This window comes from Pteropus vampyrus, unplaced genomic scaffold (assembly GCF_000151845.1).
Source record: "Pteropus vampyrus isolate Shadow unplaced genomic scaffold, Pvam_2.0 Scaffold31, whole genome shotgun sequence".
NCBI classification, from domain to species: Eukaryota; Metazoa; Chordata; class Mammalia; order Chiroptera; family Pteropodidae; genus Pteropus; species Pteropus vampyrus.
This window is the reverse complement of record NW_011888812.1, coordinates 3,609,023-3,620,818: the sequence shown is the minus strand read 5'-3', so window position 1 is coordinate 3,620,818 and position 11,796 is coordinate 3,609,023. Positions and strand designations below refer to the sequence as shown.

Genomic DNA, 11,796 nt, shown 5'->3' with positions numbered 1-11,796 from the left:
TGGGGGCGGGGGGGATTTCTCTTTTTGAAAGGTCAAGGAAAATATTCTACCAATGAACCATGTCTATTCTGACACAGAGAACAGAATGTTGACACTTTCATGGTTATCATTCCAAAATCCAAAAAATTTGGACCTTATAAATAAATAATCGAATTATCCACCATGAAAGTAAATTATGTCATAATTACATGGGACAACAATCAGATTGCAAGATCAAATTTTATATGTTGAATGTTGAATAGTTAGTAAAAGCACTAAGATAAAGAATTTTGTGAAGGAACTGCAGTTTGTGACAATAAATATTACTATGATGGTGTCCATGATAATTAACTCACCATTTTTTTAATCTTTTTTATTACAATAGAAAATCCTACTATTGAGGATAACTAAACTTGTTATGAAACTTTAGAGTAGTAAGATATTGATGTACCAGAGGAACCGAAGACATTTGCTTTTGCTTTACAGTTTTACTCACTTCAGCACTTTAGTTTGGGCTGATTGTGTTCTTAAACCAGAGACCCTCAAGTCATATATTCCTTACTTGTTTGTATTTAAAAACTTTTAATGAGCTCTTTTCCCATGACACTTTAAAGCAATCTGCCTTATTTAAAAAAAATAACAAAACAGATTCTAAATGGGAGATTTTATGTTATTTATTTTCTTTATTTTCTGAGCCCCAACAGGCAAAGGAAATGACTTTTCCCTGGGATATTATAAAAGCTCTCGGATGAATTTCTTTCTCAATTTAGATTTCTTTCATTTTAGTAGTGCATACATAGGCTCATATGGAGAATCCACTTATGCCTTGTTCTAATTTCTCAGGTGAACTGAAGTAGAACACTGAAGACTAGAAGACATTTTCCCTGTGAGCAGCCAGTCATGCCCTCTTGACTTTTGGTAGCTTCTTTGATTTCTCGGACAAATATTTCATTTCAGCAGTACTACGTAGTCCATAAACCTGACCTAGCCATGTTCTGATTTTTCCTCTGCTCTCCTGAAAGGCAATGCAGAACATCTTTTGAAATTACTCTGTAGAATGACAAAAGCACTGTTATTATTTCAAAGGCAAATCTGCCTTCTCTCTAGAGCTCTGAAAATCAGTTATGCTTCTCAGGATACTTCCATGTCAGAGCTGAGGAAGAAAGAGCTGTCCAAATGGTAAGGTAATGTAATGGGAAGTTGTTTATTTTACTAAATGAGTACTAAAAATGCTAAGTCCCCAAAAATTATTCTTTTGTTTATTATTTTAAATACATTTATAAAAATAAACCAATTCATTCACATCGATTGAATTTGGTATTGGAGTCAGATATTAGGGAGCCTGCAGAGATCTGTTTAGGTCCACACAAAATATTTATAGATTTTAAATGAAATGAATAAAATCATTGATTTATCCTTAAACTCACTGCCCAATGAGTTCTTTGAATCATTAGAAAGAGGTTAGAAGAAAATTTTGCTATACAGAAACTGCTCTTTAGGCTATATTTTTGATGGTTTCACCTTGGAAAGTCTATTAAAAATGACTACTGAGGGCACTCTGGTGAACATCCTGAGGCTGAGGACCTAAGAGTTGGAATTTGGTAGGAAAGAATGCTGTGAGTTTCCACTTTGGATATGAGAAGGGTCGTAAAGGCACAAATGCTACTTATTTGTCACCCTTGGTAAAAGAAAGGAAATAGACACTGAAAGTCAAGTTAATAAATTACCTAGATGTATGCCTATAGATAAATGGATTTACTTCTGTTTCTTCATCTGTAAAATAAGGATATTGGACGAGGCAATTGCTTAATCTTTCTTGCTGCTTAATTCTCCGACTCCTAACATTTTAAGAAAAACATTTACTAAACTTAAGGTACTATGACACAGGTTTTCACATTCTCTTGTGTCATTTTTTATTTAGTTCAAATATCAGTTGCAATGTGATTAAAATTAGCATATTTAGTTATTTAATTTGTTATGAAATTTAAACACCAGGTATGAAGAATTCTCTATACTGGTAAAACTCATCTGACCCTCCATTTTATTTCGGCTCACTTTTACTAATTTTAGCTTAGCTGTAGATGTGTACACACAATATTAATTATCATTTAATTCAATTTTCAAAAACCACACTCCATTTTTTTAAAAAAATGCATGTGTATACACAAATGTGTATGCACATGTGCACATACCAATTATTAGTGCTAGAAAGAATATGCTTCACTGATGAATTATTTTTTTTCACTTTTCAGTGTCATGATATTACTGGGGGCACTTCTGTAATTATAAAAAGCAAAGTTAGTTTATTGAATACATTTATTTATGTTTTGGCCAAGATGAGATAAGATGTTCTTATCATGATAGTGTTAACAGTCCATTTATGACAATAAAGAAATCAATATAGTTGTTGAAAATAAAACTAAATATTATGAAGTTCTTATGTTCTAGTATCTTAATAATCCATTTTAATAGGAGAAGGGAGTTTGGGAAATTTTCTAAGCCACTACTTGTCAATGTTAATGAGAAATATCCAAATAAAATTGCCTACTTTGCATTCCATAACACTGACCCTAGCCTATGTCATTTATTGCATGTAAGGTTAATAATTTCCTAATTCTAGTTTTTTTTTTTTCTGGCAATCTCATTCATTTTACACAACAAAGCAGAATTCTGATCATATTCCACTCTGTTTAAAAACAACAACCACAACCACTACCACCAACAGCATACCATCAACAGCTAGCAGCAAACTTGAATTTACTACGGAGTAAGTCCACATAATTTTGGAGCCTGAAGTTTGTACTGTTCGGAGGGTCTTCTTTAAGAAAAATAATATAAAATGTACAAACACAAAATCAGATATAAATGTGAATAATTTTTTGAAAAGAAATAGAAAATCACAGTAAATTATAAATTCAAAAAAAACTTGAAAAGTATCACAAATAGCACAAAATATAAATATATATTTAATAAACTGACAAAGCTATAGTACTTTTTTCACTACATTCATTAGTTAGATACTCTTTGCTTTTTCGCTTGATATTTTATATAATTTTCCATAGAGAGATTAGGAAAATATTTCATTCTGTCTTCTGGTGTAAATTTTCAGAAGGATTTTGCATAGGAGGGGAGGATAACACATATTTGATAGAATCATAGATCATAGAGCTTTATAAACAAATCTTACTATGCCCAACAATAAAAGTAGGTAATGGAAGTGATATACGCGCGACAACATATTAGGATTGTACACACACAGACGCACATGTGTGCAAGAGTGCACATATTCACAATTTCAACTAAATATACTGGCAACTCAATTTCCCTTTATTGCAATCCCAAAAATGGCCAGGGCAACTCCACAACCACACAGGGTAAGGGGAAATGTAATAGAGGGGAAATCTGAATGGAAGGAATTCACTATTTAAACCAATTGTTATTAAAGATTTTACCTTTGCATATTAACAACAACAAAATCCCACATGATTTTGTGAACATATTCTTAGAGCTGATTCTAGGCCTTGCAAGGTATCAGGGTAGTTGAGGGGCCCTGAATCTAAAACTCACTCACATTATGTAAAATCCACCTCTGAATATTCATGTATTGTCAACAGTTCAAAGTCCTTTATCATCTTCTCTTTCTCTGACACCAAACTTTCCAGACTTTTCTCCCAATATTCCACTTTACACATTAATATTCCTTCACCCTTTCCCTCAAAAAAAATTTTATTGATTTCAAATGTGCGAAGTACTCTCAAATCTCTCTGCAATTTCCCATGCTGTTATCCTGCTCTATTATTCAAGGACCTTCTCTATAAAATCTACTTTGTCCATTATAGTAGGAAATATTTCCTTTACCCCTGTGACACAGAAATTAAGCTGTTATCAAATGTTTTCTTGCTATTTAGACAGCATTTATTAGAATGATTGTCATACATATAGTATTTAAAACCTCTCAGACTGTTTTTGAGGTTGATTTTTCTTTAAATTTCACTTAAAGACTTAGACAGTGAACCAAGTTTTGAATCAATGAAAAATAATAAATTCTCTACCTTGATCAGTAATGAAAAAATATTTCATGTCCTCTAAATTTTGGTTAGAACGTATTGTCGTTAACAAAAAAGTAGACAAATATTATTTTGTCTATATCTTGAACAATTAGGTAAAAATATATTTTATTGATTTGTACTTTCTCCTAGTTGCCCCAAATTGGGAATATCTGTTTATAATCAAATATGAAGAAGCATTTGTATAATTCTGGGTTTCTAATGTATTTTGCATATTAGTGTAATAACCAGTCATTCAAATAAGAAATAAAATGCAAACAGATGAGAGTGAAATGAACTTATGTGTATTTGAAATGTTTTACAGAGCATAACTTATCAGGGAGACCACATTTAGATTTTATTTCTATACTTTTCTGCACAATTTCCTCAGCTCCCAAGAAAGTGATCTGTAGGGTGGAGAAGCAGATGGAAGGGAAAGCCTGTGTTGCAGAGCATGGTAGAGAGGTTTGGCCACACAGCACAATCAACTTCTCCTCAGGGCCTTCTCTCCTAAAATTTTTATTTTTACTTGAAGTACAGCAAATCTGAATAGTGACTTTAGGATACCTTCAACCAAGATGCAAGAGATTCTATTCACATTTTTATAGCTGCCCACTAGAAGTTTGCATGAAGACAAAGGAAAAAAGTATTGAAGTCAAATTTGTCTCCCAAGAAATCAGACATACATTTTGAACTAGTACTTTAAGTGCTTACCTAGGAACAGTGACAGTTCAAAGAATGCATATTTATATCTGAGTATCTGATTTGCATTGTTATTTTTTATTCTTATTTCGAAAGAAACCATTTTATAAGTGTACAGAACATTTTAAAGGTGCTTTCCTTTAACAAAACAGAGCCAGCATGCTGTTCAATCACCCTATAGAATAACAGAGGCCCTGATATGTATCTTTTTTTAACAAGAGCTTGATTTTAATACGTGTATATGAAATGATATGTGCCTTCCAATCTGTGCTGGCACAGTGTAAAATACCTCTTCATGTTGTCTTTGCTCTTCACTATTTATCTTAGACCCTTTGCTGCATTGCAAAACTGGTGGTCTGTAACAAGTAACTAACAGAAAAGGTGAAGGAGCTAGAATGTCACGGATGTCAAGGCAATGATTAACTTTATTATTCTTCTCCCAACTCTCTAGAACAAGGAGGGAAGTTCTGTCCCCAACACAAATTTCACTGTTAATGTTAGCTTCTGTTTCCCCTTCCCTAATTATTGGTAATTCCTTTCTCTTTTAATCTTGTTACTTCAGGCTATCCATTATGGCTTTTCACAAATGTCTTTTATCTTCAGTGAATCTTATTGTCTAAAAATTTCCTGTCTTCATCTTTAGAGTCACAGTAAGAATCAGTCTGGCATTAGCAGTTTAAGTTTGTGTGGATGTGAGTTATTCAGTCTTCTAGTACTTTTAAAGGAAAAAAAAAAAAGAATTTTAGCCAACTAGGACATCCTGGATTAGGAATCAGGAATCTCCAGTCAGGAGCAGGGGGAATGGGAGTGGTTCCATCATGTTAGTGAAGAAAGTTCAGAATGAAGAGTAATTCACATATCTTATTATTGTCCAAATTTAGTCTACACAAATCTCACCAGATATGAGAATATGTCAAGTGTTTTAAAAATATGGTTTTAAAATAACTCACTGAAACATAATAGAAGGTTCACATTTTTCTGAAGATTTTAAGGTAGAGCATAGAATAAGAAATAATATTCTATAGGAAACTAATTTTAGAAGGTATTTTTTTATTCTTAGTATAACGTAAGAAAAAGTTATGTTTTGTGGAAAACTAATTATATAGGATGCTGACAGTGGCTGAGCTAAAAAACAAAACAGAACAGAAAAAAGAAAATTCTGCATTCTGGATGTGGTAGCAGAAAAGGTTAAGTAAATCTTTTCCCCCCCAAAAAAGCATAAAACAGAACAAAATTATCATAACAAGCATTTAAGGGCTCTGCAAATCGACCACACACACATACACAAAAACAAAACAAAACAAACAAATTAAAACAAAATAATAAATTGATAAACATTTATTAATGAAATACTTCTAGAAATTTGAGTAAGAATAATGTTGAGTCTATTGCCTAAGGCTGCTCCCAATCCCCAGCCCTTAGCTCATTTGACAAGAATGCTTGTTTTATGGGGCAGGTTTGGCTGTGAAAAACAAAACCTCAGTTGCCAGAGTTTGTAGACTTGGTTTAGTAAGAGAGAAAGAAAAGAATATTTGAAGAAATAATGACCTAAAGTTTCCTAAATCTGTAAAATATTAATCTAAGATAAAAAAGCTCAATGAATCCCAAGAAGGATGGACACAAAAATATGCCCACCTAGGTATAATATAATCAAAGTACCAGAAAAATAAAATCCTGGGGAATAAATTCTGAAAGTAATTAGAAGAAAAACAAATCATCAATACAGGAAAATGACAAGTATTAAAAATAACAACATGATTTACTACTGACTTCCTAACAAAAACAAGGGTGGCTAGAAGCAGTAGAATGACATATCCAAAGTGCTAAAAGAAAAAGTTTGTCAATAAGTTATTCTATATCTATTAAAACTGTCCTTCAAAATTAAAGATCAAGTTAAAACATTCTTAGAAAAACAAAGTAACAGAATTCACTGCTAGTATACATTCCCTACAAGTAATACTAAAGAAAGTCCTTCGGGTTAAAAAGAAACTGATGCCAAACAGTAACATAAAGCTATAGGAAGAAATAAACAATGGAAAAAAAATTAAAAATGTGTGAGCATTATAACCTACACTAATATATATTTCTATTAATTTCTTTAAAAAAATGTAAGTATGTATAAAACAGCAATAACAATATTAACACTATAGTGTTTAGTTTTAACACAAGTGTACTATATATGACAATCACAGCATAAAGGATGGGGGAAATTAACTTACATTAAAGCAAATTTTCTTTTCTTTATAGGATTTAAGGCAGTAGCAACATGAATTACACAATGATAAATTAAGATGTTTTCTGTGGTTGTTAAGACAACCTGCAGGCAAATAAATCAAAATCATTTAAAATATCAAAAAAGAGAAAAAAGTCAAAAAAACCCAACTATATTAATAAATAATGTTAAATGCAACTAGACTAGACACTAAGCAAAATGTAGAGATTGTCAGACTGGATAAAAACAAGATCCAAGTATATATTGACTGTAAGGAACACACTATATTCAAAGACACAAATAGGTAGAAAGTAACAGCACAGAAAAAAAAAATACACCATGCAAACAATAACCATAAGAAAGCACAGATGGCTATATTAATTCAAATCTCTTGTTGAACCTGTCTAGTAAATTTTTCATTTCAGTAGCTATACTTTTCAACTCCAGAATTTATACATTCTTCCTTTAAAGTGTCTATCTCTTTACTAATATGTTCTATTTGTTGTCCTACTTTCCCTTAAAATTTTAAAATTTTTAAAAAATTTTTATTAAAATATAGCTAGTATAAATATTGTATTAGTTTTAGGTGTATACCATAGTTATTCATCGTTTATACACCTAAAGAAGTGATCACCATAATAAGTCCAACAACCATCTGACACTGTACAATGCAGTACAATGTAGTCACAACATTATTGACTATGTTCCCTATGCTGTACATCAGCAGTCCCCAACCTTTTTGGCATGAAGGACCGGTGCTCCTATGAGGATCTAATGCCTGAGGATCTGAGGTGCAGCTGAGGTGGTGATGCTAGCGCTAGGGAGCAGCTGCAAATACAGATGAAACTTCACTTGCTCACCTGCCACTCCACCTCCAGCTGTGTGGCCTGGTTCCTAACAGACCACGGATAGGTACCGGTCCACAGCCCGGGGATTGGAGACCCCTGCTGCATACCACATCCCCATGACTTATATGTCTTATACCAGGAAGTTTGAACCTCTTATTCCATTTCACTTTTTCACTCCCTTATTTGCTTTTTCAATTAGAGTAAACATTCAATATCATTTTATATTAGCTTCAGGTATACAGCGTAGTAGTTAGACATAAACATGGGTAATTTTAATACTCTGGACATTTTTATAATAGATGCTTTGAAATCCTTCTGTCATGTTATGCTTTAACACTTGCTCAATATGTAGATTTAGTAAACCTCAGTTTTCTTCATTGTAAAATAAAGAGAAAACAGACCTTTCCTTCCAGATTTGCCATAAGAATTAGATAAGTTAATAAATGTAAAATCTGGCACATAATATTCTCAATAAAATATTAACTATTAATTACTACTCCTTATCCATAATACCTTCACACTTACCACAGGTATTTGTCAATAATATTTAATGACATTTCTTATTACTCTCAAAGAGTCTTTAAATTCTCATCTGAAAGTTTAAGGTGGGTGAAATAAAAGCTAGTCCTGCCTCTTCTCACGTAACTTTCAGCACATTGCTCTACTTACTGAAAAAGGCACATTAACAAAATTACTGCTCAAAAATCTTTTATATTAAGCATTCGAGAGAGAAATTACTGAGTGGGAAGCCTGTTATTATCTTCACCAAGTAGAAAGCCACTTGAAATTTCTCTTATTGAAATTTTATTTCCCAGTGTCAGCTTTAAATATGTACATGAAGAACTTTTATTTATTGGCAATATAACCCAATTAAGATATAACACTAACAATTAAGAAAAAATTCATATTTTGAAAACTTTCTTGCCTGAATTACAAATAACTTACTGAAATGTTTCATTTTACTTCCAGTACACATATATATATTTAAAATACATAGTAGTTAAAGTAAACGCTTTGAAAATTCCTGTGCTCTACATGAAATAATAAGCATTAACAATTGGAAGAAAACTAGAAAACTAGCGAGCTCACAAAAAAGCAACATATTAGAATATATTATATCCAGCCTGGTATCCATCTCCAACAGACTTTAAAGAAAAGCGACAGCATCAAAGGTGTAGAGGTCTACTTCAAAGGTCATATAATTCTTGCATGTAAAACATAGAAGGACCTTTCCATTCCCAAAAGAATATACCACTTCCAAAAGTAAACCCATATTTTGATACACCACCACCCCACACACAAACACAAACCCAAATGTAGAAGTTAATAAGATCAAAGAAAGGAAAATAAAATCAAGAAGCATCTTGCTCTTCATTTCATATATGACCAGTTTCAAAATTATCACAGTATCTCTTCATTTCTCTACAAAATATATAATGGAGGTTGTTTTAGAGCGGGTTTCATGTTGATTTTGTTTGTGTTATTGTTGTTTAAGAGTTATAACACTAAAATTATAAATATAATATTTTAAATATACTGTTTTAGAGACATAGGAATAGCCCCGGTAGAGGGGAGGGGAGGGATACATAGGTTGAACATAGAGGATTTTTAGGGCAGGGAAATTATTTCATGTGAAGAACAGTTTTAGTATAATAATCAGTATGATACTATAATGGTGGATTCATAGCGTTATACATTTGTCAAACCCATAGAATGTACAACACCAAGAGTGAACCCTAATGTAAACTACAGATTTTGAGTGATAAGACGTGTCAGTGAAGGTTCAGCAGCTGTAACAACTGTATCACTCTGCAGCAAGATTTTGATTGTGCAGAAGGCTGTGCGTGTGTAGAAAAAAGGAGTATATAAGAACTCCTTGCTCAATTTTGTTGTGAACATGAGATTGCTCTGAAAAATAAAGTCTATTTAAAACAAACAAAAAAATAACATCTTAAATGATGTTAAAAAAGAGATTTCAACAAATGTTAGCAAAAGGGACCTCTGAGTTTTGGGACTCTTTATAAAAATTCTCCACAAACAGGCAAATAGAGCAAATGTATTAGGTATTAAAAAAAAGAGAAAAGCATAAAAAAGAATAAAAATAACATAATGAAATTTAAAAAATAAAAACTGTTTTAAAGAATTAATATTCACCAAGTTGTGTGTAAATTATAATTATAATAACATAAAAACTATGTGAGTATGGGCAAGGGCCAGAAAAGAAGAGAGACGTTAAAGATTTGCATGTGTAGGTTGAACTTGAAGCCTACAGTTGTAATTGCTAATTTGCAACTAATACACTAATACTAATTTGCTACTAAAATGTTCTTAAGCAGATCTCTTCGCTTCTTTGGGGCTCGATTTCTTTATCTACAAAATAAGAGAGTTGAAAGCTTGAACTAAATTAATGCTTCTTTCAAGATTTCAACAAAAGAGTAAATATATGTCTCTCCAGGCTCAGAGCTGGGTAGCTTGGAAACCACTGTAAATTAAAATCTTTTGAAGCCTCAAATTTTTGTCTTAAAATTCCATGCCCTGCTATATGAATTATATATTAATAAAACTGTTTAGAGAAAACTAGCCCTGGTGGCACCAACTAGAAACTTGTTTTTCATCCTGGTCTGCCTCTTAAGATTAGGTGACTTATTTGTTCAGTGCCTTAGTTTCTACATTAGTAAATGATGATAAATAATAGCACTACCTCATGGAGTGATATTTGACATGTCATAGTAAATGCTAAAATGATAGCCATTGTTATTGATTGGTATAATTCAATGATAGCTCTTATTATGAGTTGCCTTATTTTTTCCTTGGTTGTCAATACTCAACAACAACAAAAAAGTGTGAACAACTCCTGTTAGCGCAAAGAATCTTTAATAAAATTCTAACAATAAATATTTGAAGACAGTTGTGTGTGTTGTTTAGATTACTTATATATAATACACACTAAAGATTTGCACACTATAATTATATATTTGCTTCCAAAATTGCATTTTTGAATTGGAGGCATGCTTAATTTAATCTTCAGAAAAAAAAAAATTATAAACCATCAGGAGAAAGCAATCCATGGTATTATTAAAGGATGTAGAGAAAAATCAATTGTAGTATTAAAATCTTCGATTTCCTAACTTACATACCAGTTTGTCAAATGTTATATTATTTAACATATGACATTAAGTTTTCTGGGCTTTTGTATTGTGTAAATCCTGCAAATTCTAACAACTGTAATTTATTATGTTTGTATTAGTAAACAGAAATATAATACAACTATTATATAATGTTGGAATGATAGAAATGATTCTAAATGTCATGACTCTTGAAATGCTACTTTTGCTGTCTTCTTTCTTTTTCTTTTTTTTAAAGCTCATCTCACCTCATATTTCAACCAATCTCTTTAGTAATATAGACCCAAAGTTTAAAAATCAATTACTAAGAATATTTTTTAGAAACAGATTCTATAAAGGGAAATATTTTTTTTCTTTTCTTTTTTTTTTTAGGCAAGGCAACCCTTAGTTGACCTCACAAATTGTAAGGACCTTGTCAGCTTACACTCTCTTATTTTTTTATTTTTATGCCTATAGCACCTGATCTTCCTAGGTGGTCTCCCATCCAAGTACTAACCAGTCCCTACCCTGCTTAGCTTCCGAGATCAGATGGGATCAGGCTTGTTCAGGGTAGCATGGTTGTAGAACTTTTTTTTTTTATATTCTGACTTCAGCTCTTAGATTTTTTTATGGTTGGTTTACACCTGGATATTAGAAAAATAGATTAAATATGGATAGCTCGAGATAAAAAGCATGAAACTTCTATTAGGCTGATAATCTGCTTAGAGGGCTTTTTAGATAAAAATATGAAATACAGTAAAATCTGAAAATTAGTTTCAAATAGTCTCTCCTTTTTAAAGAACAGAGATATAACTATAAAACAAAATTAAATTTATAGTTTCGTATCGTAATTCAAGTAAATGAGAGAAGAGATTATAGTTACATGTTTAAGTTATTTATTTTTC

The 11,796-nt window shown here is 31.7% G+C and overlaps 1 pseudogene; it reads right to left on the bottom strand.

Annotated features, from left to right (window-relative positions):
• Positions 1-11,359: 11,359 nt before the first annotated feature.
• On the bottom strand, positions 11,360-11,478 carry LOC111737858 (annotated as a pseudogene).
• Between the last annotated feature and the right edge of the window lie 318 nt (positions 11,479-11,796).